The 25,310-nt window shown below is 42.8% G+C and overlaps 1 protein-coding gene across 11 annotated transcripts in view; it reads left to right on the top strand.

The window, feature by feature from the left end:
* Positions 1 to 444: 444 nt before the first annotated feature.
* DLGAP1 (DLG associated protein 1) overlaps positions 445 to 25,310 on the top strand; it is a 1,071,624-nt gene continuing 1,046,758 nt past the window's right edge. For 9 of the 11 annotated variants that reach the window (XM_070050434.1, XM_008261105.3, XM_070050432.1 and 6 more), the window contains exon 1: positions 449 to 983. The gene's annotated coding sequence lies outside the window, so the exon portion shown is untranslated. Of the gene's footprint in view, positions 984 to 25,310 lie in introns of all 11 variants that reach the window. The other 2 variants (XM_070050435.1, XM_070050436.1) reach the window with 2 other exon arrangements.

The raw sequence follows: 25,310 nt of genomic DNA, 5'->3' as shown, positions 1-25,310 counted from the left end.
GGCACTGGTGGAATATAAACTGTGTGACTTAATCCACACAACCTTCCCGGAGCCCTGGTTGTAGAGCTGGGAAACTGAGGCGCGGGGAACCCCCGCTGGGGAGTACCCGCACTGGGATACCCTGAGTCCCCTTCTACCACACCGGCTCCTCCCTGGCAATTACTTCTCTAAACAGTCCTGTGGGACAGAAGGGCGAGGTCGGCAGCCCGCCAACTCCAACTCTCGTGATGCGAAAGTATCATGAGTTCCACTGCGCCGGTTTAGAAAGACCAGGTAGGAAAAGGGCCGGCCAGAGAGGAGCAAAAGGTTTAATTCTCCCACGGCGCTGCGCAGGGGAACCGACAGGTCACGCCCACTAGCGGGTGGCCGCCTCCGGGCTCCATCCCGGGGAGGCTGCAGGGCTTTCCCCTCGGTCCCGTGCGGAGCCTACTCCCCACCCAAAGATTGCGCGGGTAGCACCCTCGCGCCAGAAGCGCGCTCCGGGAGACACCGGCGCTTCCGCGCGGCCTCGGTGCACGTGCCTGGGCCGGGACCAGCGCGAGTGGCCGCGCCGTAGTAGCGGGGCGGGTGGGAGCGGCTGGCTCCGGGCCGCGGCCGCCGCCCGCCCGCCGGCTCCGGTGGTTGGGCGGAGGAAGCGCGGGACTCCTCCTCCCCACCGTATTAACATGCACCCAGGGGCGGGTGACCAGCCCAGCCCCGCCGCCTCAGCCCGCCGCGTCCCGGCGCTCAGCCTCCGCGCCAGAGGCGAGCGCTGCGCTCCGGGCTCCGCAATCCCGAGGACACGGCCTCACCGACACCTTCGGCCCCGGGGAGGCGGCAGCGGCGGGAGCGACCGCAGCTGCCTCAGCTCCTGACTCGAGTCCTTCTTATCCCCTCGCTGAGAGCGGGTTCCGGCCTCGGGGCACCCCGCGTGCTCCATCCGAGGCTCGCGGAACAGACGGACGGACGCAGCGAGAGAGGGCCGGACTGCGGGCAGCGGCAAGGTAACGCCGGGGGCGCCTCGGGGCTGGGGCGTGCGCGGCGGCGCCGGCGGCGCGCGGGGTGGCTCCTGCTCGCCGCGCGGTCGCCGCTGCCTTCGCTCGTGGAGGAACTGCGGGCTGGGCTCCACTGACCGCTGGCTGCTTCTCCCTAGTCCTCTTCGGCCGACTGGGGCGCAGTTCCGCGCCCCCAGGGACCCCGGAACCCAGGGTCTGGCGCGTGCCTCTCCGGGAGCGCGGTCCTCGCGGCTGACCCCGGGGACCCGGGAAGGGGACGAATTTCTAATTGCGACAGGGTCCCAGGAGGGGGAGGGGATGAGGACAGCGGTCCCCAGTCCCCGTCATTTCCAAATTCACAGCCCCCAACCCCCAATGCACCTTGCATGGTTAGGAAGTGGGGGCTGCTTTACTGCAAGCGATTTCCCGACGCGCTCCTGGGTCGTTTGCGAAGCAAGTTGTTGCACTTGCGTTTTGGGTGACATTTTGGCGTTGGTTGTGAGGAGAGACCCCTCCCCCGCGCGTGTGTATGAGTGTAAGAGAGAAAGCCGGAGAAATAGAGACACAAAGAGGCGCGCGCGCACACACACACACGCACACAAATGCACAGGTCCGGGTCCTAAGAGGAGGTCACGGGAGGGGCACCCCAGCCCGCGGCCCCGGCCAGTTCCTGGCGAATCGCGTGGCGGGCGAGGAGATGAGACCCGGTATTCAGCGAGATGAATGAGCGGGGCTGGAGCCGAGACCAAACAGGGAACCTCTCCTCCGGGCTGGGAGGGATAACAAATTGCACTTTCATTGAGGGGCGGCTGCAGCTGCGGGAGGGACCCTCGGGGGCCGCGCGGCGATGAAGACCCTGCATTCAGGACTCGCGGAAGGGGGCTGTCCCCGCTTCGCCGGGCGCCCCGGGAGGCCGTGGGAAGAGGCGGCCGGCGGCTCGGGTGGGTGTTGGAGGGCGCTGGAGACACTGAGCGCCTGTGCCCGAGCGCCGCTCGCCCCGAAGCGCTGCGGAATCTGTTGCCCGAGAATGGGAGGGCGTGCAGCGGGGGAAGGGGCTGGAGGTGGCCGAGTGGCCGGGCGGCCAGGACACAGGCACTGGGGTGAGATGTTGCGATTTGACAGAAGCCAGCGAGGCGCTCCGCTCCTCACTCCCGACCCAGGGAGACTGGCTCCGGGTTGGGGGTTGGGGGGAGGTGGATGCACCCCGCCTCCCAGCATAACACGTGAATTTATGGAATGACAAGGAGGCAAGACGTATAATAAAAGTAACGGTTAAAGACACGTCTTCAGCTTTTGTGATCTTCCTGAATGGCTGCATAGAAAGTGGAGACGGCTTCATTCTAGATACAGCGGGACGCTGGCATGAGGACTAGGAGTGAGATTTTAGGACGGAGGGCGAACGTCTTGCAAATGATCTTTTGTACCAGGAAGAAGCTGTTCCAAAAAGAACAGCCCTTGCGCTGTTATTTATAGCAGCACCATTTCAGTTTCAGGAAGCAACTTTCTCTTGGCCTGGGTCATTTTGCTTATATACCAGTATAGCGATGATTTCCGTCTGCAAGAGACTTAACATGGAGGCAAGACAGGTTGCAAGTATCCTCCTTCATCTATTGCCCAAAGAATAAAGTTTCTTTTGTTTCAGTTTTTAAAAGGGAACTTCAAAGCTGAAAAGCAGTATTGACTATATCTGGGTCAGACTGTGGAATTTAAAAGTTTGGGTTATAAAAGCTATGCTTAGTTCAGAAAATTCATAGCCAGGCATGAAACAGTGTTGATAGAAATCTAGTGTCAGTAGACTCGTTCTTGGTTTTCTTTGGATGATTTGGCCGTCCAGTTTAAAGTTGTTGAAGTTGTCAATCCCTTGAAATATTCCTAGTACCACTTACAAAATTCTGACTTCAAGCAAACAAATTACTGGCTTGCTTCCTTTGCTTTGTATGAGAAAATCTAATTCACTTGCAGATGCAGATTTTTTAAGATTTTACATTTACCTCTATGTATTTTTATTCTAAGATTAACTTGTCAAAAATACTTTTTTCTCAAAAATTTTAGGCAATATAAATTTTGGCAAAATGAGTTTGATAACGGATATTTAAGAAAAACAGAAGTCCTTTTCTGTCAGAGCTCCATGCATGCAAGCAATTATGTTTTTGGAGAATAATATGTACTTTTTTTTCCTGTGGGAGAATTTTCATGGTTTTACATTGTTAATTTCCTGTTCACCATAAACTTTGTCTTTCCAGGACTGAACACTATAATTATTGAAAGTAAATGAAAACGAGGCCTTCCTCCTAGAATAGAATGTAGCCCATATAGAGAAACAGCCTACAACGGTGATGGGTTACTTCTGAAAGTTTTTGGAAAATGGAATTGAAAGATGTTTATTTTAACGGAGAAAATTTTGAAATCCATGTATAGGTTTTTCGTAAGTTGCATTTTTCCATGATCATTTTGAAGATTTTTATGCATGGATTTCAATATCCTTTGCACCAAAATAAGCTCATCCATTTTCCACAAATTTTTGAGGCCTCCTCCCCAACTTTCTAAACTCTTCTGAGCATAAGTGTCCTATTGAATTAAACATCAGAATAGATGGTCATGTACTCTGATTTAACTTAGTAAATATAGATGCCTTTATTCCAAATAACTGACAAGAGGGGAACTTGGAACTACTCATTTAGAGATCTGTAGCAGGGTAACAGTTTTAGCTACACAGTGATGGAAAGACTACCACATTGAATGGCAAGTCTTTGGGAAACAAATCAGTGTTTTGATTTTGATTTCATATAATATTTCAGATTCAGAAAGAATAGTAAAATGCAATCTTACAAATATTTCTGGGTGACATGTTTGTGATGGACTCAAATTCACATTATGTTACCTCCATGGTCATTTCTGCAAATTGTTTCACCTTTTATCACAGGCAAGGGAATCGGTTTTCTCTAAGGAAGCATCCAATTGGAAGATTTTTACGAAGATTTCATCTCTATAGAAACCATACTTATATCACTTTTCTTAATTTAAGGAAACGATGTTGTTGTAAGTTCCTTAGTTTATTTTCTCTTTTTTTCCTGTGGTATTTGTTTTTCCCCTGCTAAAGGAACACTATTAAGACAGGAAGGCAAAAGGGCTCTTAGAAACCCAGTCTCCATGTCCCCTACTTAGAAGCAACGCCTCATGTCTGTGGTGTGTAACTCTCTGTACATTTTCATTTTCAAGAAGCACTATCACGACGGCCCTTGGCTAGCAGTCTAGAAAACCTTTGTGTTGCTGAGAAACTTGGAGGTTCAAAAGTATCTCATGTTTTACATTGGCTCTCTTATTTCCAGATGATCCTAAGTGTTTGTAATTCTCGATTTTCAAGACAGGAATAATTACAGTGCTCCAAAAACACATCCCACTCTTTTTTTTTTTTTTAATCATGGAGAATCTATAGCCTGATTCCTGCCATTGTTTAAGGTGACTCTCCCTAGATGTGTGTATATCAGGAATTCTTCCTGGGAAATTCTGACATAAAGGAGAATTTAAGAATAGTCTTCTGACATGAACTTTCATTTATTAAACACCCACAGATATGTACAAATGTATGAGATATCCAATACTAGTTGTTTTCTAACACATTAACAATTTGGCTCATAAAATATATATTTGCTACTTCTTTGTCTGTAACCCTGCAATATACCAACTACAGAGCAAAAACATGGGTTGGGAATAAGAAAACGGGGTGTGTAAAAAAGGCAGTTAAAAGGTGATTGACTTCCCCTTGAGGGCTTCTGTTCCTTAGTCTGACTGCATGGAGGTGGGTTTTGCACAGAGGGGTTGACCCCATAATTTTTCATTTGTTGTTCTAGTGAACTGTAGGTGCCAGACGATTCTTGCATGAGTGAGAAATTGGGGATATTTTCATCCTTTCTTGACTTAAGGACTTTTTCCTGGTTGGCATTTATTGTTTTCTCCTTCCTGTAGGAGTTCATGATTACTGTGTAACAAGTAACATCCCACTTGAGAAAACTAGCTCATGCACAGGAAGCCCCTTTACCAGTATAGCTGGGATACAGTTGTTCATTGACGTGTAGTTCTGAACTAGACATCAATGCTCAGAATTTACTATGAAGGTGCAAACCGAACCCTCATCTCTCTAGGATTTGCCAGAAACTAAACTGTTCATTTCCATTTTCACCCATCACAGTTTGCTCATCTGTTGTCATTGACAATCTCACTCAACCTTTTCTTGTCAGATTTGTAAGCAACAACACAAAAGCAAGCCATACGGCATTTGATTTGGAACCGACAAATCTTGCCAGGTTTCCTTAGTGTTCAGCAGAGCGCCCATCCCGTTGGCGCTGCAGATGAGCAATTAGAAGAGGAGGGTGGTGCTGTGACTCGCTCGCTTATCTCCCTGGCCTTGTGTTGGAATCTCTGCACCAGGAGAGATTGGGAACCATAAATGGCTCCCTTAGGCGGCTGGTGGGAAGGTCTCCCTGGGCACATTTCCAGCTCCACGGCCTTACTACGTGACAAGGTTTTGGTTCATTTGAAAACATCTGCTAGAGTAGCTTCCCTTTTAATTCTACTACTGGCATGCATTTCTAAGCATGTGATGGGAGGACTGGCATTAACCCTCACTCTAACCTCCTGATTATACCCCTTCCCTGAGGACTCTTTCTTGCTTGGTTTCAAATTCGGTAGAAACTCAGTGTGAAGTCTATTTTTGGACTAGAAATTTCCCTGCTAGTTATCACTGAGATTTCTTTACAAAAATGCATGCCGTGGTTTCAGAGGAAAATGGCATTTTGATCTTGTTTCAGACTTGGCAAACAACTCTACTTTGATATGATTCATCATATCAGAAAAGCACGGTGCCATGGCTCCCTTCAAAGCTATTTTCTTGTAGGCATTAACCTGGAAGGCAAAGTAACCTTTTCATTCTTTCAAAGGAGGATGCACTTTCCCATGTAGAGCAGGGGAATCTTGCAGTGTTAGCCATGTGGAAGTTCACTGTGTGAATCCTTGCTCAGGCGATTGAGATAGCACTCACTTGATTTGATAGCTTCTGTGAAGCTCTTGAGGAGGTCTCACCCACCTCTCCCTGGGACAATGTTTCTTACGTTCCTTCCTCTTTCCTGTACTTCAACTAAAAAGCCATTTAATCAGTGAAGCGCTCCAGCTGAATGCAGTTTTAGCTCTTTGGACTTTTTGCAATTGTCCTCTTACAGTAAATAATGAGACCTTGACTTGTGACTGTCTCACTGACTGCCTTCCTCTCTGAACTGTGTGTTCCATGTAGTCAAGAACTAAACAGGGGGCTGACACATGGGATAGCCTGTGATGCCAACTTCCTGTTTGGGTGCTACTTTGTGTCCTGGCTGCTCCACTTCTGATCCAACTCCCTGCTAATGGCCTTGCAAAAGCAGTGGGAGATGGCCCAAATGTTTGGACCCCTGTCATCCAAGTGAAAGATCTGAAAGGCTCCTAGCTTTGACCTGACTCATGGCTGGCAATGGTAGTCATTGGGGAGTGAACCAGAGGATGAAATAGCGCTCTTTCTGTTCCTCTCTCTAACTCATAAATAAATAAATAAATCTTAAAAAAAACATAACTAAACAGGCCGGCGCCACAGCTCACTAGGCTAATCCTCCGCCTAGCGGCGCTGGCACACCGGGTTCTAGTCCCGGTCGGGGCGCTGGATTCTGTCCTGGTTGCCCCTCTTCCAGGCCAGCTCTCTGCTGTGGCCAGGGAGTGCAGTGGAGGATGGCCCAGGTGCTTGGGCCCTGCACCCCATGGGAGACCAGGAAAAGCACCTGGCTCCTGGCTCCTGCCATCGGATCAGCGCGGTGCGCCGGCCGCAGCGCGCCGGCCGTGGCGGCCATTGGAGGGTGAACCAACGGCAAAGGAAGACCTTTCTCTCTGTCTCTCTCTCTCACTGTCCACTCTGCCTGCCAAAAAATAAAAAAAAAAAATAACTAAACATAGTCTGTTCAACAAACAGCACTGATGCATGGTACTTAGCTCTCATTTATAGGAAACATTGGACTCTAATTATAAGTGATAAGGATGCACAGCTTCAAGGAATTTCTGTGACTTTTAAAAATTGGAGTTTCTAGCCACACTTGTGGTATATTCTTCTGCATTGTCCTTCTGAGCTACTGGAATGATGTGGTTAGGTGGGTAAACCTGCTGCCTGTACCCTGCTGTGGACTCCAGGAAAGATGATTCTCAACCTGGAAGTGGTCCATGTTTTTATAAACTATGATTTGTACTAAACTTCTCTAGACTTACATGCATTTTTGGATAATTAAAAATATTCTTTGATAAGAGGTCTAAGTTCTAGATGATAGATTGCAGGTATTTGGTATGTATATAGCCTTTCTGAATATGGGCAAACAAAAATATTTATAATATCTTCTGGGCGCTTGTTACTAGAAGATACAGAAGTACAAGGCACAGTTTAGATCCTTGGACAGCTTAAAATGTCATCGAAAGGATAAGTTTAAGATGTTGGAGGACAGGTGGTGAGTTAAGTGAGTTAAGCCAGTGCTTGGGACACCCTTGTGCTATATCAGAGGGCCTGGGATCAAGTCCTGCTTCTTGCTATCCAGCTTCCTGCTGGTGTGCACTCTGGTATGCTCAAGTTCTTGGATCCCTGCCCCATGCTTGGGAGACCTGAAAGGAATTCCAGGCTCCTGGCTTCAGCCTGGTCCAGCCCAGCCCTACTTGCTGCAGACATTTAGAGAGTGAACCACTAGGTGTACAACCTGCTCCCTGTCTCTTTTTTCTCTTTCCCCCACACCTGGTACCCCTGTTGTTCTGCCTTTCAGATAAAAATAAAGTTTAAAAAGGATTAAGATGTTGGAAATAGTCAAAATGTGTTGCAGAATAAAATTAAGTGCTCAAATCTGTAGGATCAATCACACTTACTTTGAACTTTCTGCGGGGCTGGGGCTCCACCAAGAATAGGATGTTTGTGGAATGCTTCCTATAGAGCAGAGTCTGGAACTGGAGCTTCATAGATTGGTAAGAATTAAATAGGAAGAAAAGATGAATTTTCAGATAAGGCAAAGTATTTTTAAGGGCGTGGAGATGCAAATGAACTTGGAACATTCCTGGTCTAAAAGATAGTCCTCTGGACAAGCTTACCTGGTACATTTTGACTATACCTGGAGATGAACTGGATTGATAAGGAAGGAGACACACTACAGAAGGTTTTAATGGCTTTATAAGAATATTGAGTTTAGGGGCTGACATAGCTTGGGCCCAGCACCCATGTGGAAGACCTGGAAGAAGCTCCTGGCTCCTGGCTTTGGCCTAGTCCAACCCTGACTGTTGTGGCCATTTGGGGAGTGAACCAGCAGATGGAAGATATTCTCTCTCTCTCTCTCTCTAACTCTGCCTTTCAAATAAATTTTAATAAATCTTGGAAAAAAAAGAATATTGTTTATAGGAGTCACTGAAGGATTCAAAATGGGCAGTAAACACAGAAATAGCCTCAGACTGGTAAAAGGAGCTGAGTCTTACACTAGGTGGGGACTGTGAGAAGCATTAGAAGGCTGCTTCACTGACTGAGGCATAGATTGTTTGCAACCAGCTCTAGAGAGGCAGATTTAAAAAAAATTTTTTTGAGACTTTTCAAGTCATTTTTGACTCTTTTCTCTTTTACTCTGTACCTGTATCACCATTTTCAGGTCTTTATTATTGATTTTCAATTATAAAAATTTCAGTGACATCAAAAAATGAAATAATATTGTAATAAGCCTTATGTCTACCACCCAGATTATTAAATAAATCTTTGTACATCCTACTGATACTTTCAGTGCATTCTCTAAGCATATGTTCCTTTGGAAGTACCATCTTCGCTGGATTTTATCAATCCTGTGCATTTCCTTATAATTTACCCTGTGTACACGTGTACTTAATGATATATATGTTTATATATATGATTATATATCAATATAATGATATATATTGAAATATCTTGTTTTTACTGTTTTCAGACTATGAATAGTAGCATACTCTGTGTGATCTTCACCTTACTTTAATTGTCAGAGGTTTATTGATGTATACGTCCTGCTTAGTGTTATACACTTTTCCATTGTATGACAACAGCATGTTTACTGTACCAGTTATCTATCTGTGGACATGTAAACCATTTCTAAACAAAGATTACTGTGAGTATTCATTTGCACATCCCTTTTCCTAAGGAAGGAGGTTTTCCTTGGGGTATTGCCCTAGGGATGGAATTTCAGGTGGTATTTGTACCTTCACCTTTGGCAGATAATGCCAAATTATCAAAATCTGTTCTACTTATTTGTATCCCCTCAGCACTCTGAAACAGCTCCTTTTGTTCCATATCCTTGCTAATAATTGGTAAGACTTTATATTTTACCACTCTTATGGATGTGAGATGATACCTCATGACTACTACTAATGTTGACCATTTTTGTTCTTTATTCAGATCCTGTTTTTTGCAGACTGCTTATTTTTTAATTTTATTTTTTTTAGATTTTATTTATTTATTTGAGAGTTGCAGACAGTGAGAGGGAGAGACAGAAAGGTCTTCCTTCCGTTGGTTCACTCCCCAAATGGCGCAATGGCCAGAACTGTGCCGATCTGTAGCCAGGAGCCAGGTGCTTCTTTCTGGTCTCCCACATGGGTGCAGGGGCCCAAGCACTTGGGCCATCCTCTACTGCTTTTCCAGGCCGCAGCAGAGAGCTGGAATGGAAGAGGAGCAGCCAAAACTAGAACCAGTGCCCATATGGGATGCTGGCGCTGCAGGCGGAGGATTAACCTGCGCCAAGGCACTGGCCTCACAGACTGTTTATTTATTCAAGCTGTTTACTCTCCTGCTGCTTTTAAAAGTCATTAATTTGTGAAAGTTACTTATATATTCTGGATACCAGATATTTTTGTTAGTATGCATTTCAATGATCTCTACCTAGTTGGTAGCTTTTTTCTGTGATGTCTTTGAGTGAAAAGACTATGTTTAAATTTTAAAGTATATACATTTTTGATTCTTTGTGGTATAGAAATGTTTAAAAAAATTTTTCCAATTCTGAAATGATCAAGATTCTGTATTACCCTTTCATATCTTGTAAATTATTAAAGTTTTATTTTCACATTTAGTTCTTCAAGACTTTCATTTCATGGTTATTTTATAAAGCACTTAATTACGTTCCAGATTTGGGCAAACCGCCTATCTTCTGCCCTTGGTTTCTTCCTCATCCAGTTAGGGTGCGAGGTCTTTGTACTGGGTAGATTTGGCTGCTGCTATCTGACTCTGTACTTCTTCACTTTATGCTTGGATTACACAGAATCCTCTTCATGAAACTTCTTGTCTATGGGATCTTCTTCTGATGAATTTGCATCAAGATTTACTTTTCTAAAAAACCAGCAATGTGGATGTGAGAACCTCCCCTTTCTTCCTTGAGACCTCTCCAAAGGCAGCAATCCCATGCTGACTTCTTTCCCTGCTGACTCCAGCTCCCAGTGGGAGCCTGGATCATGGCTCACCTTCAGATGTGTCCGTGCACCCCGCGACACTTATCCTTCGTTCTGTTCTTAACATTTATTCCAAAAATTTTATTTGAAAGCAGAGAAAGAGACAGACAGACAGTGGACGTTAATTAATCTCTTGATGCAACCTCTTCACACTATGCCCCACTGCTGGTCAGACTGAGCAGCTCTGGCCTTTCTTTCCTCTTAGTTTCTTAGTTTGTTTTTTTCTTTAGGCATTTAAATTCTATTTGAATCATTAACAGTGGGTTCCCTAGAGAGTAGGGCAAGGGCAGTGAGTGATCCTCTCTCCCTTCATGCCCTTCTGTCTAGTTTGATTGTTTTAGCACAAGCCAGGATTTCTTTTCCAATAATTGTTCTAAAGCCCCTTGGTTCTTTAAGGCCCAGCGAAACTTCACCTCTCCTGCGAAGCATTTTACAACTGCTCTCACCGAGGTGAAACTCTCCTCTGAATTCCAGTTGCATTTATCTGGATCATTTACTTTATGATTTACATTTTAAACATTTTATGTGAATACTCCTGGATTTTAAGCTCCTGTAAGTGATGAATTAGTTTATGTTTTGGCATCTCTCATAGGCCCAAGCCCAGCAGCTAGCAGAGTGGTTTTGAATGGGTAGCAGCTGCTTTCCTGATGATTGGTAATTAGTTATTGGAGATGACGTAGGCTAAGTAGAGATTTGGAGCTTTAGGATACTGGAAACAGTGACATTACTGGGTTTCAGATGGGAGCTAATTTTCAGTAATTGAGCTGTGTTTTGATTATGTTGGATTTTAAAAAATGTTTTTAAAATTTTATTCTATTTGAGAGGCAAAGAGAGAGAAAACAAAGAGCTCCCATCCAACAACTCACTTCTCAAAAGCAATGCAGCTTTCCCGAGTGGATAGCAGGGACCTAACCATGTGGCTTATTATTTGCTGTCTTCTGCATTGGCAGGAAGCTGGAATTGGGAATGGAGCTGTGACTTGAATCTAGGCTCTTGCAATGGGATGTGTTGTATCACACAATATCTTAAACATTGTACCAAATGCCTAACCCTTTTTTGTCTTGATTTTTGAGATGATGTTCGATATATCTCATAAGCAATTTGGAAAGTATTAAACCTGGAGTGATGGCCGGCGCCGCGGCTCACTAGGCTAATCCTCCGCCTTGCGGCGCTGGCACACCGGGTTCTAGTCCTGGTTGGGGCGCCGGATTCTGTCCCGGTTGCCCCTCTTCCAGGCCAGTTCTCTGCTGTGGCCAGGGAGTGCAGTGGAGGATGGCTCAAGTGCTTGGGCCCTGCACCCCATGGGAGACCAGGATAAGTACCTGGCTCCTGCCATTGGATCAGCGCAGTGTGCCGGTGCAGCACGCCGGCCGCTGCGGCCATTGGAGGGTGAACCAATGGCAAAAGGAAGACCTTTCTCTCTGTCTCTCTCTCTCACTGTCCACTCTGCCTGTCAAAACAAACAAACAAACAAACAAAAAAACAAAAACAAAAACAAAAAACAACAACAAAAAACAAAAACCTGAAGTGATATGGAATGAAATGCTAAGATAGGTATAAAATGTTGGCAAAGGAGTTACAGCTAGGAAGTGGTTACCAGATTCATGATACTTGCAGTTGTGTTGTGTTGTAGATAGGAAATTTCATTTCCTCCCCTAGTCCTGATTCATCGAACTAGTTAGATGACGTTGGCTAAGTTAATTTTACCAAGCCCAGTTTTCACATCTGAGCAACAAGAATAACAACTTACACATCAAGTTTTTTGAAAGGACTAATTAAGCCTCCCTATATAAAATATCTAACACAAATGTGGGCTGCTAATAAGCAATTAACACATGCTCTTACCAATCATCTTTTTACATCAAAGGACTACACAAGATTTTTAAAGTTATTTGTTTAGTCATGTAGATTTTTCTTCTCCTTTGAAACAATCCCTACATCTTACTATTTTGTGTTCCTTTATTATCTGATGACAATGGCAGCAGTTTATTGAACAAATTCAATAATAGCTAGTATTTACTGAGCACCCTGATCTTTGTACTCATGCAGGATAGAGCTTTCAATATAGCTGGTAGGCTTTATGTCTTGCATCTCTGGGGAGCAGAGACCCAGGTACCCCGTAGCCTAACCCTGTCTTACATGGTACCCCCTGCTGGGAGGATAGTACAAACATGATCATCACTTTCATTCAAGGAGTATTTAATTGTATTGATGAGAAGATATTCTCATTGAAAAGCTCAGTGTATCTAAAGCAGCATCCAAAATGTAAGTATCAGTTTACTTTTGTCAGAACTCTTTCCTTTTGCTTTTCTCTCTCTCTCACTAGAGATGAAGAGACAGAGACAGAGAGCTCCTCTCTGTGGTTCACTCCCCAAATGCCCACAACAGCAGAGGCTGGGCGTGTTTAAAGCCAGATCCTGGGAGCTCATTCTGGTCTCCTTTGTGGGTTTCAGAGGCCCAGTGTCATCTGCTGCTCCTTGGGGTGTGCATTAGGTGGAAATTGGCCAATATGAAATGCAGGTGTTCCAAGCACTTAGGCCAAATGCCCATATCCAGGATCACTATTTCTTAAAGTAAGATGGGATATGGAATGGACGGACAGGTCAGGCAGAAAGAGGCAGTTACATTTGGTTCTTTTTTTTTTTTTTTTTTTTGGACAGGCAGAGTTAGACAGTGAGAGAGAGAAAGGTCTTCCTTCCGTTGGTTTACCCCCCCAAAGGCCGCTAAAGTCGGCGCACTGCGCTGATCCGAAGCCAGGAGCCAGATGCTTCCTCCTGGTCTCCCATGCGGGTGCAGGGCCCAAGCACTTGGGCCATCCTCCACTGTACTCCCGGGCCACAGCAAAGAGCTCGACTGGAAGAGGAGCAACTGGGACAGAATCTAGCACCCCGACCAGGACTAGAACCTGGGTGCTGGCGCTGCAGGCGGAGGATTAGCCTAGTGAGTCGCGGTGCTGACCTACATTTGGTTCTTATGGAAGAACTTCTCCCTGGCTCTTGGCAGTGTTTGTGCACCTGTCTTCTGATTGCAGCCACCTTGCTGTGGTTTGGACAGGATTTGGCTCCCTATCTTGTGGAATTTTAAACCCAAATCACAAATTTATAGTCATAAGAAGTTATAAACTTAATCCAGTTAATCCAATTATTGTGATTAGAGGTGGGCCTAGAAGGGCATTCTTGGGTTACTGAGGATATGCTGTTGTAAACGGGTTCTTGAGAGAGGGTTATTCTGAAAGTTGAGATGGGCCAAGCTTCTCTCTGCTTCCTAGCCAGCCATGTGATAACTCCCTGTGCATTGCCATTCTGCAGCCTCACTGGAAAGTTCAAACAATGGAGCTGTCTGATCTCGGCCTGTGAACTTCCAAAACTGAGCCAAAATAAACATCTTTCCTTCCTGAGTGGTTCGTCTTAGGTGTTTCACTGTGGTATTGAAAATCTGACTAATATCCAGCCTTTCTGCCCTGTGTGGGCCCTCTTTTCACCTCCTTGTCCTGTGTTTTTAGTTAACTGAGTTTCTGTCCCTCAAAAGAGACTTGACTCCTCTAGAGCCTCGGGTGATTACTGATGTCATAAATAAGAGTGTCAATTGTTAATAAATCAACAACAGGAGTCACTATGCACTGACTCCCCATGTAGGATTTCTGTCCTTAATGTGTTATACTATGGGAATCAACAGTAAACCTAGTATTCAAACAATACTTTATACTTTGTGTGTCTGTGTGGGTGCAAACTATTGAAATCTTTTCTTAGTATATACTAAGTTGATCTTCTGTATATAAAGATAATTAAAGATGAATCTTAATGTAGAATGGGATGGGAGAGGGAGTAGGAGATGAGATGGTTTGCGAGTGGGAGGGTGGTTAAAAACCTTTTTTTTAAAAAAAAAGGAAAAACAGAATTAGAGCTCTTTACTGATTGGCCAAGTGGGAGCTGTCCATTTCTTTTTTAATTAAGGGAAAGATTTCGGTCAGCTTTACCTAGATTCTTTGAGCTTTATAGTTTTCATTCTCTTGTACAGTAACAATGTTTCTTTGTGGCTTGGGTTTAAAGCAACATAGAATGCAAAACAAAGCACATCTTATGCCTTTGTTATTTCAAGGATCCCTTTTGGGTAGAAATATTGGTATCCATAAAGTGGCTTGAGTTGCTCCACAAGGAGCTGACTGATATGTACACATTTAATGTGACTTAAGTGTCGGCAGTACCAATTTACGAGTAGATTGTCTTCCAAAGGTATATTTATGGGCTTAATATTTTGGGACATGGAGTAGAATTTTCCCAAAGAAACTGCTACATGTTGATGGCTAGCTTCGGACTTCAGTGTTTTCACAGTCTTTTTGACCCATATTCTGCAAACCCAAAGGTAGCATTCTAATGGAAACCATAAATTTAGAATCGTATATCTGTGAAAAAATAAATTCTGCATTACAGCCAGGAACACACACTATGGCATGCTGCAGAAAACGGACACCCTGGCCCTGCTAATGGTTGGTGCTGGGTGGTACTCAGGCACCAGCCGCTTCCCCTGCACAGCTGTGGTTTACGTTGGTCTAGGACCTGAATCTAATGAGGGGATATTGGAGCCAACAGAGCTTACTCAGGGGCACTAACAGTTGTTAAATAACAAATTTATATAAACTACTTTTTTTTAATGAATACTAGAGTAAAGGAAGAAAATATGGAATGGTTCAGGTGTCCCTATTACATTCTGCAGGGAGAGCCAAGATATGTTCTATCTAAATTATTTAAATTATTTCTGTGTGTTAGGGGTCTATAGGTAGAAATATGTTATTTTGAACTCAGGGATTTTTTTTTCCAGTTTTTTTTTTTTCTCCTGTGTGTTTCTGATTCTGAAGATACTCGCTTTTGGATGATAGTCATTAATAACTCATTAATTCCTTTATCTAGTCATTTACAAATAGCAATTTATTGGAAAACTACTTTGTGTAAAGTAAGCACTCTTCTAGATGCTTTGAACCTAGTCTTAAATAAGAGCAACAACAAAAGATAAAATGTCTGCCTTTATGAGTTTACATTTGAGTGGGCAACAACTTTTTTTTTTTTTTTTAGAATGTTAGGAATACCAGCTATGAAAGAAGAAAAAAGAATTAAATCAGGAGGGGTTGGAGCACCCTGCTTTAATAACGTACTGTTATGTAAGAGTACCTCAAAAAGTTTCTAGAACAACATAAAATTAAAAGATGTTTATTTTGGCATTTGTATTTTAAAACCCATGCGTTTTTTTCTCAATATATGTATTAGTCAATTTGCATTACTTCAGTTGAAATACCTAAGAAGAACTTCTTAGGAAGGAAGATTTATTTTAACTTAAATTTTTGTAGGTTCACAGTCCAAGATCAATCATCAGCACCATTTGTCTGACATCTGAGGAGCAGAATGTGTTGAGTGGGAGGATACATGGTGAGCTAGGAAGCAGAGAGACAGTGAACATGCTCGTCCTCCATATCCATGTGTCTCTAGAAAGCCAACATGTTTTTAACTGGGGGTCGATCCCAACAAGCTAATTCAATCCAGTCATTTCCCTAAGGCCCCGCCTTCAGATACCATAATTGGATTAAGCCTCCACTGTTAATCTATTAACTATTAATATTAATCCAGTAACCATTAATAAAAGTGTTTGCGATTTAAGCATCTGCACGAATTCAGGGAGCAAACCTTGTAGAACCATGACAATGCACATTTTAATGAACTTTTAAAAGACTGCCTGTGCGCATGAATTCTACTCTTCTGTGAATGTTTTGAAGTACATTCCTATAGGGAAATGAACCTTTCTTGTTTTTAAATTTAGACCTACACTACAAATGCTGCAGCTTTAGGATTTGGAGAGGCTCTACAAGAAAGGCATTAATTTGTCATTCTTTTGCCCTTTCTGTTTTAACAGAGGTCTCTATACTCATCAGATATGTCCTTGCTTGTTTCTTTTTTTATGCTCTAGGATATATTTCCTACAAATTTGTATATTTTGCAGTAATAATGCTAGTAGTAGTAATAATTATATTTTATTGAGTGCTTACAATACAATAAGCATCTTATATAAAAAGGCATCTTTTTTTTTTAAAGATTTATTTACTTATTTGAAAGAGTTACACAGAGAGAGAGGAGAGGCAGAGACGGAGGGAGGGAGGGAGAGAGGGAGGGAAGGAAATTTTCCATCCTTTGGTTCACTCCCCAATTGGCCACAATGGCCAGAGCTGCACCCATCTGAAGCCAGGAGCTTCTTCTGGGTTTCTCACACGGGTGCAGGGGCCCAAGGACCTGGGCCATCTTCCACTGTTTTCCCATAGCAGAGAGCTTGATTGGAAGTGGAGCAGCTGGGAATTGAACCGGCAGCCATATGGGACACTGGCACTGCAGGCAGTGGATTTACTTGCTACGCCACAGTGCTGGCCCTGGCATTTGACTTTCATACTAGTCTTACATAAAAAGTGAAATCATGCTTAACTGAATATATTCGGAGGTCACAGAACTACCAAGGGTACAGCTCAGAACTGAACTACTAAGGAGTGGTAGCAGTAGTTGTATACTCCCACAGTGCCTAACTCATTCTGTGACATTGGTTGTCATCCAAGAAATATAGAGTAAAAATGAAAACCAAGTAAGTAATAGTATTGCAAAATTGGTAAGTATCAGAAATGTGTCACTAGCAGCTGCCTGTGTGATATACCTTCCTCTTTTAGGTTGTTTTTCTCAACAGTTTGGCCGGCCCAGGAGGTAATTTGGAAATTCTTGAAGTGTCACTGCTCTTATTTTTTCCTTAATTCCTTTCTACTGTTTCCATACATATCATAAATGGAGAACACAATAGGAATAAAGTTGCTTCTGCTAAAATATTACAGTCCTCTAGTCTGAAAATGCAGGTACTTTGCTTAGTAAAGGAGTTGTAGTAAGAGTCTCCATGTTCCCTTTCCCCCAGCTTCACTTCCATTTCCAATACTGCCTGCTTCAGTGAATTCTGTAAGGGAACAGGCCCTTTTAATGGCATCAAGAACAAAGTGCATAAACAGGTTGTGTTTGGCTCACCTTCCCCTTTCCACCTGTCTCTTCCCACTTGTCAGAGAAATTTTGCATGACAGAGGTGAATCTCTGTGGATCTTTCTAGGGGTGTGACCATCTGCTCGCTCTGGAGAAAATCACCCTCTTCTTTCCAGGAAAGGATCTGTCTCTGCAATAGAATCTTCAGCTCCCTGCCTCCCACTGGGTAATCTATTTGAAAGGATAAATGAACACATACCTCAAAGACAAAGAAGCACAAACAGATGAGGTCTGCAATAAGGACACAACTTGCAGAACACAATTAACAAACCTGGCACACCGTCTGCAAGGTTCAGATAAGGACTTTAATGGCAAGGTGGAAAAAGGAGTTAGATCATCCTCCTAGCGTGTACCTGGAAAAAAGCACTCATTATCTTTGCAGTTCAACCTGATGAAATTAAAAACATCCATCAGTGTAAGTGTACATTGATAAATCAACGTGGGTATTCTTTTAAAATTAATTATTTTATTATTTAAAATTTTTGACTAACATGTAATACTTGTACATCTTTATGACATACTGTGCAATATTTCAGCAGTATACACAGCTCAAACCAGTCGTACATGAATATTAACCTTTCCATTTCCTTGTCTTTTCTTTGTGTTTGGGATCCCACCAGCTCATCTCTTCCAGGTCTTTATACAGCATATTATACAGTATTGTGAACTCTTCATTTTACATCAAAGTAATTCAATAGGTTCATAAAATCCTAGAGTGCTACTAATATCATTTGTTTTAAACTTTAACTTTTTAAGAAAAAGGAAGGTTAAATTAGAAGCATCTTTGCCTGAAATCTGAGTTAGTAGAAGCTGACAAGAGGGGGATTTATATATAACTGATAGAACAGCACTCACTTTTGTAGTGTCCTTGCTGTCTTTGCAGTGTCATAGATGAAAAACACAGTTTGTAACTTAAGTGTCTTAAATCTTTCCCCTGATTTTCTGTATGGACTATTACCAATGCTTTTGTTGCTGTTGTTGTTGCTGGTTTGGATTGCTTTACATTCCTGACCCAAAATAAATTGGAATGTTTAGTTGACTTAGGCCATAAGCTATGGGAATGTTTTAGAGAGATGCTAGTAAAGTAAGAGGTTAACAGTGATGCACTAACATGCTGAAAACAGGAGATGTATGGCCAAAGGCTTGACTGTTTTTCAATCTGCAAACTGCTATATTGAATTCAAATTAAATTTATATTGGACATGCTCTTGAAATGAATTTTCATGTACATGTGTTGAATCTACATAAGTGAATGTGTGCTATTAGAAAGTGTACAATTGGAATTGAGTCGCTCATATTATAGTCATAGAAAATATCAGGATCATGAATAATTTTTATCATATTTTGTACAATTTGTCTGGGATTTTGCCCTCTCCCCACCCTCCATGCCTCTTCACAGAACTGGTCCCCTCTCATCAACGCTGCTGTGGACTACCCTGTGTAAAGGAGGTCAGCTTGGCCCCATCATTCGCTTTCTCAGCACTCTGCTTAGCATGGAGCATCTTAATAAACATTTGCTCTTAATAAGAATGAACATGTGGTACAAAGCTCGAAAGATTTAAATTACTTGCCTTTAATAACAGTGAGGTGTACCTTAATTTAAAGCTTTAGCTATTTATTAGTTAAAGAGGTTGTGTTTAAAGTTTTAGGTTTTAAAGTCTGAGTTCTACAAGCATGTCAGCTCCTAATAAGCACTGGGAACATATCAGTAGATGTGGCTTCCTCACCATTTCAGTGGCCTCACAAGATGATGACTAAAGAGGACAGAATTCATGGAGGTAGCAGGTGACGAGAGGTTACAGGTACTTCAGGAGGCCTGAGTAGGGTCACGCAAGTCAGCAGATGGCTTTCTCTGAAGTGAAGATCAGGCATGGCAAGCCTACCCACGTCTTCCCAGAGCATTTTCAGTTAATTCACAAGAAGCTCCTCTTCTTCCTCCTCACATTGTTTTGCTGATAGTAGTGTTCTGTGGCAGACTGTCATACTCAGGGTCTAAGTTTACCCAATTGTCAACTGACAGGGACAATCAAGTGATTTTGATATAATAATATTCTTTTTTATGATCATTTCAGATATGAAAGGTGTTCCTCAGATTCAGCAGTATATGAAGTATGCGCTAGAGTTGAGTGACTTCACAGATTTTAAGATTGATCATAAGGATGAGCAGGCTAGGACTCTAGCAGTTAAATTTTGCAACCCTGGGAAGGCTGTGAAGGAAGCTTGAGTGTGTTTTTATAAGTGCCAGGGTGGGTGGTAAGTGTCACAAATGGAGCTGTAGGTAAGCTATATTTCTTCAGGGGGCTGTGGGATACTCTTTAGAGGAGGGTATTTGATGAACATGGTGAAGGAATAAATTTGTAAGGAGGATGGATGCAGTTGGGGAATAAATGAGTTGTATTAGGATGGAGCATGAGAGTTTTGAAGTTTTCTATGTTGTATCTTAGGTAAAAATCCTATCTTATTCTATGAAATTCCAAATCAGATTTATTTTTTGTAATATATCAGCAGATGAGTGACACCTCAAATAATCTGAATATATATATATATATAAATAAAGAATAAATAAATGTTTTGAAAACTTTGGAGGATCATGGACCAAAGCATGATAACCAAAAATTGCTTACTAATTTCAGAGGAGAGAGTAAGAGAGAGAGACAGAGAGAGGGAGAGAGAGAGAGAAAGGCAGAGATTTCCAATGTGTTAGTTTATTCCTTGGATGACTACAATAGCAGAGACTGGGAAGTTAGCAGCTAGGAACTCGATTCAGGCCTCCCATAAGAATGGCAGGGGGCCCTGAACTCAACTTCTGTCAGTGTGTCAGTTTGTCCCATCATCTGTTCCCAGAGCATTGGCATTCCTTGGAGACTTTCTTGGATTTCCCTTTTTACTGTTTTATCATTGTTTGGGAGAAACTTTTTTGTTTTTTTCTAAGTCCCAGCAGCTTGCACAGAGAAAACCAAAGTTTTCCTTCCATTGTAGAGATTTCTCTTTTGTTTCCTAAAGATAAATTGAGCTCTCTAGAACAGTTTATAAATAATTGATGCTGTTACCCAAGTACTTTATCAGCATAAATAGGACTTCGATTGAGTTTAGCCTATCAGTAACTGTTAATAAAGTGTTTTAGTTAAGCATAATCACCCTTAAACCCCATTGAAGATTATAAACTCATAGTTTTAAAGAAAGAAGTCACCTCACGTTCATAAAGATATTTTGCTGAATCCAAAAGAGGGGAGTTTACTATAACAGATGTGTTAACTTTGAGATGCATCAGTATCTGTGCCTTATCTACACATTGAATCACACAGGAAGCTTGTAAAAAAAGGCAGATCTCAGACCTCTCTAAAGTTATCTCAGTAGCCATTTCTAGAGCAGGCTCAGACATGAATATGGTTCTAAAGCTGGCCCCATGTTTCTGCTGTATATCCAAGTATTAAAGCTGATGACTGCTGGTAGTGATTCTCAAAATATGGGCAGGTGAGGGCGTTCAGGCCCAGTGGGCTAAGCAACCTCTGAGGCTGCCTATATCCCAAATAGGGGTGCTCCCAACTTTGCTGCTTCTGATCTAGATTTCTACTAATATTCGTCCTCGGAGGCAGCAGGTGATAATGCCTGATGTGCCGGGGTCCCTGTCAGATGTGTGGAAGACCCAAATTGAGTTCCAGGATCCTGGTTTTGGCCTGTTCCAACCCAGGCTATTGTGAGTATTTGGGGGAGTGAACCAGTAGATGGAAGAGTACTCTATCTTTCCTTTTCAAATAAATATAAATCAATAAATAAACATAAAAAAAAAAAAAAACCAAGAAAGTACCAGCAGCATCATGTCACTCAGGAACTTATTAGAGATGTAGAATCTCAGGTTTCAGTTCAGACTGAATCAGAAACTCCAGAGCTGGGGCTCAGAAATCAGTGTTTCTTTCTTTTTTTAAATTAAAGACTCACTTATTTCTTTGAAAATCAGAGTTAGAAACAGACAGATCTGCCATCCATGGATTCACTCCCAGAAGGCCTCAGCAGCCAGAACTAGGCCAGGCTTAAACCAGGAGCCAAGAGCTTCTTCAAGATCTCCCACCTGTTGGTCATGGACCCAGACACTTGGGTCATCTCCTGCTGCTTTTCCCAAGCCATTATCAAGGACTGGATCGAAAGTGGAGCAGCTGGGAAATAAGCTAATGCCTACAATGTCAGCCCCAGAAATCAGTGTTTCAACAACCTTTTAGGTGATGACACTGCACACTGTAATGTCAGGGGCACTGGCCTCTAGGTTCTCTTTCCAACTGAGTACTTAATTCTCTATGTCTCTGACAACAACGCCATAGGCAGTCATGCTTGGGCATTGCCTCTTTCCATAAAAGAGAAAAACAGGGGCCAGAGTTGTTGCATAGCGGTGGGGTTAATCCACAGCCTGTGATGCCAGTGTCCCATATGTGTGCTGGTTCAAGACCTGGCTCTCCATTCCAATCCAGCTCTCTGCTATGGTCTGGGAAAGCAGCGGAAGGTGGCCCAAGTCCCTGATTCTCCTGCACCCACGTGGGAGACCTGGAAAAGGCTCCTGGCTTCATTCTGGCTCTGCTCATGCTTTAGTGGCCATGGCCATTTGGGGCATGAACCAGGGGATAAAGGATCTCTCCATCTCCCCCCTCTTTCTCTCTTTTTCTAACTCTGCCTTTCAAATAAATAAGTAAATATTAAAAAATAAGATAGAAAAGCAAGCATAAATGATCGCTGCTTACAGCAAGGGACTGTGGCTGCTGAACATTGCCATGTTTGTCTACTTTCCACTTCCCAGGAAATTTCCTTTTTTTCCCTGTATCCAGAACTGTTTCTCTGAATGTCTAGCCTTTCTCTTAGTACCAAAATCATCTTGCAAAATTTGAGCTTCCTTGCAGATCATTGTAGGCACTTGTCCTGTAGTCTACTGCCCTAAAACCTCACTTGTCCAGTTGATGACACTCATGTCTACAGTTACATCGTTTTGAGTCCCTGGGTCCTCCCACAGCTCTTTGTGCAGTCATGGCCTGTCCTCAGTTTTCCTGGTCCCATCCAGCTCCTGGGTTTGGGACCCTCTGCTAACCTGGATTTGGCTGCTGTGCAGTTTAAACTTATCATGTGTTGGGAGAAGGAAGTTGAAAGAACTCAAAAGTTGGGCAGCTTTCATCTCTGTAGAATTACATTTTTGTAGAGTGGTTTTATTGCTGTGATTAAAAAGTTATGAGTTTGTAGAACATCTGGAGCAATTGCATTCAAATATACTAAACCTTTTGCAGAGTTAAATTGTGGATGCAGTTAAATCATGGCAAATTTACATCCGTGCCCTCCCACCTCCAGTGTGGGGATTAAGCTATGATTGAATGTTGCTGCCTCTCTTGTTACCACCATCACTTCTCTATTTCCATTCTTCCCTCTCTTATACCTTGCATGTTGTTTTCTGGGGATCTGGGACTTGTCTTTCCTGACTCTCATTCCTTTTCTTTTTGCTTTACTAGAGTATGTTTTCATTATTCAGAATTTTATGCCAGTATATTTATGACTATATTTTCTGTTTCATGCACATTATCGTTAGGATAGCTCAAACCAAAAATGTGTGTGGCAGCCTCCACTTGCACTTCCTCACACCACTAATAAAATTTTATTGATTAATCGCTTATCATTTCCTCAAATTAATTTCTCTTCCACAAGTTGGGAATCTCTAGTCTATGTGATACTTTTGCCTTCTATTTTCTCTACAAATTCAAGAGGCTCCTTACTGCTCATTCAGTGCTCAATTTCACCCTCCTCCAAACCATACTTTGAAGTTATGTTATTAGATTACATAAATCACTTTGAAATGTGTTCATGTAACTTAGGGTGCCAAATTACATCTTTTGATGTCTGACTTTCCATGACAGATATGATAAACTTTCAAGTTTAGAGTGTGGCTTTTGAGGTCTTTTACTACTTGGTCAAGTATCATTTTCTAGTCTTAGTCTTTTTAAAAAGTTTTATTTACTTATTTGTTTATTTGAAAAGGAGGCAGAGAGAGAGAGAGAGAGAGAGAGAGAGCTTCCATTTGCTGATTCTTTCCCCAAATACTTGCAACAATCAGGGCTGGGCCAGGCCTAAGCTAGGAACCAGGGACTCCATTGGATCTCCCAATGGAACTTAAGTACTTAAGTAATCTTCTGCTTCCTCCCAGGTGCATTAGCAGGAATCTGGATGGGAAGGAGAGGCAGGATTTGATCCCAGGAACTCTGATACCGGATGCAGGCACACCAAGTGGTGGCTTACCATATTATGCCACAATGCGTACCTCTAGCCTTAACACTTAAAACTCCTCTGTGTCCTGTAGTTTTGTGCTTCAAGCCAACTTATTTGCCATTTCCTAAATAATACTGTGTTTTATGATGCTTCTTCCTCTCTCTATGTCTTGCTACTATTGTGTCTTCTCTGGGATGCCCTTGCTTTGTTTTCTGCATGGCAGACCTCTAAATTGTATTCAAGAGCAGTTCATGGACTCCCAGGGCTTCCCTGGGAAGACTTCCCTAACAGCTCAGCAGGGCTTCAGTGCTTATCAGGACATTGCACTTCCCACTTGCCCACCCCCACTGTGCTGATCTCTTCATGACCTGACTGAGAACAAGCTGCTTGCAGGATCAGTAGAAGTGTTACTTCTCCAGAGGAGCAGAGAGTTAGGGACACTGGAGGATAAGATTAGAACCAAGAAGAAGGATGTGGGTGATGGAGCCTTGCAGCACAAAGGAAGAGGGCTGTGCAGACTACTTGTATTAATTTGAGCAGATTCAAGGAGAGGGAGGGTTTAGGGAAGGAAAGTTGGAACACAAAGAATAGACTTAAAAAAGAGAAGGGAAAAGTTAGAACACACATTATCTTTTGCTGCTTAACCAATTACTATAATAGCTAGTGACCTAAAACAATCATTTCATTATGCTTGAAGATACTGTGGGTGAAGAATTCAGACATTCTTTTTGGGGAGACATGTAGATGAAAATTTATGATCTAAAGCAACCAAGAAAATGCTCTTGTATAGGGATGGGATGCTTTAGCAGTAAGGGACAGGGTTTAATTCATAAAACAGAAAATAGAATGGAGAAGGCATTATGAAAGATATATCTTTGTTTTTTGAAAGAAAGAGATAGAGAAAGTGTGCACTCCTGTGTACTGGTTCACTCCCTAAATGTCCACAATGGCTGAGACTTGGCCAAGGTCAGAGCTGGAGATTTGGAACTCAGTCTAGGTCTCCCGTGAGAATGGCAGGAACCCAAATTCTTGAACCATCATTTTTGCCTTCTAGGGTCTGCAGTGTTGGGAAACTGGAGTCAGCTGCCAGAGTTAGAAATAAAACCTAGGTTCTCGGATGTGGGATAGTTGCTTTGCATCTGAGCTGCTGGGCTAAAAGCCTGCTCCTCTGAGTTGGGTTTTTGTATGACAAGTTTGTACTCAGACTCAGGGTCAAAGGCTGAGCACATAAATAAAAGGACTAAGCTGTCTTGGTCCCAGGGAGTCATTTGTGATGGAAGGAATATAGGATATGTGGCCAGGTATGGAACACTGAGGAGCTTTGGCAATAAAACAGTTTAATTTTATTCACTGTGCAGTACAGAATCATTTCTCTTTTAAAGTGGAACTTTGCTGTTATCTGTCTACAGTGTAATAGTAATATATTCTTGGAATGACCAAGGTAGGAATATTTGTATGTTAAATATATGTACCCCTATATCTCCAACAGGTACAGTGTATTAAGGCTCTGTGATGAAATCAGAGAGTCAGTGAGTCAAAGTGGCAAAGCAGGCCT

The sequence above is a fragment of the Oryctolagus cuniculus genome, chromosome 10 (genome assembly GCF_964237555.1).
Source record: "Oryctolagus cuniculus chromosome 10, mOryCun1.1, whole genome shotgun sequence".
NCBI lineage: Eukaryota > Metazoa > Chordata > Mammalia > Lagomorpha > Leporidae > Oryctolagus > Oryctolagus cuniculus.
The sequence above is the reverse complement of the archived record's forward strand: the minus strand, read 5'-3'. Positions and strand labels throughout refer to the sequence as shown.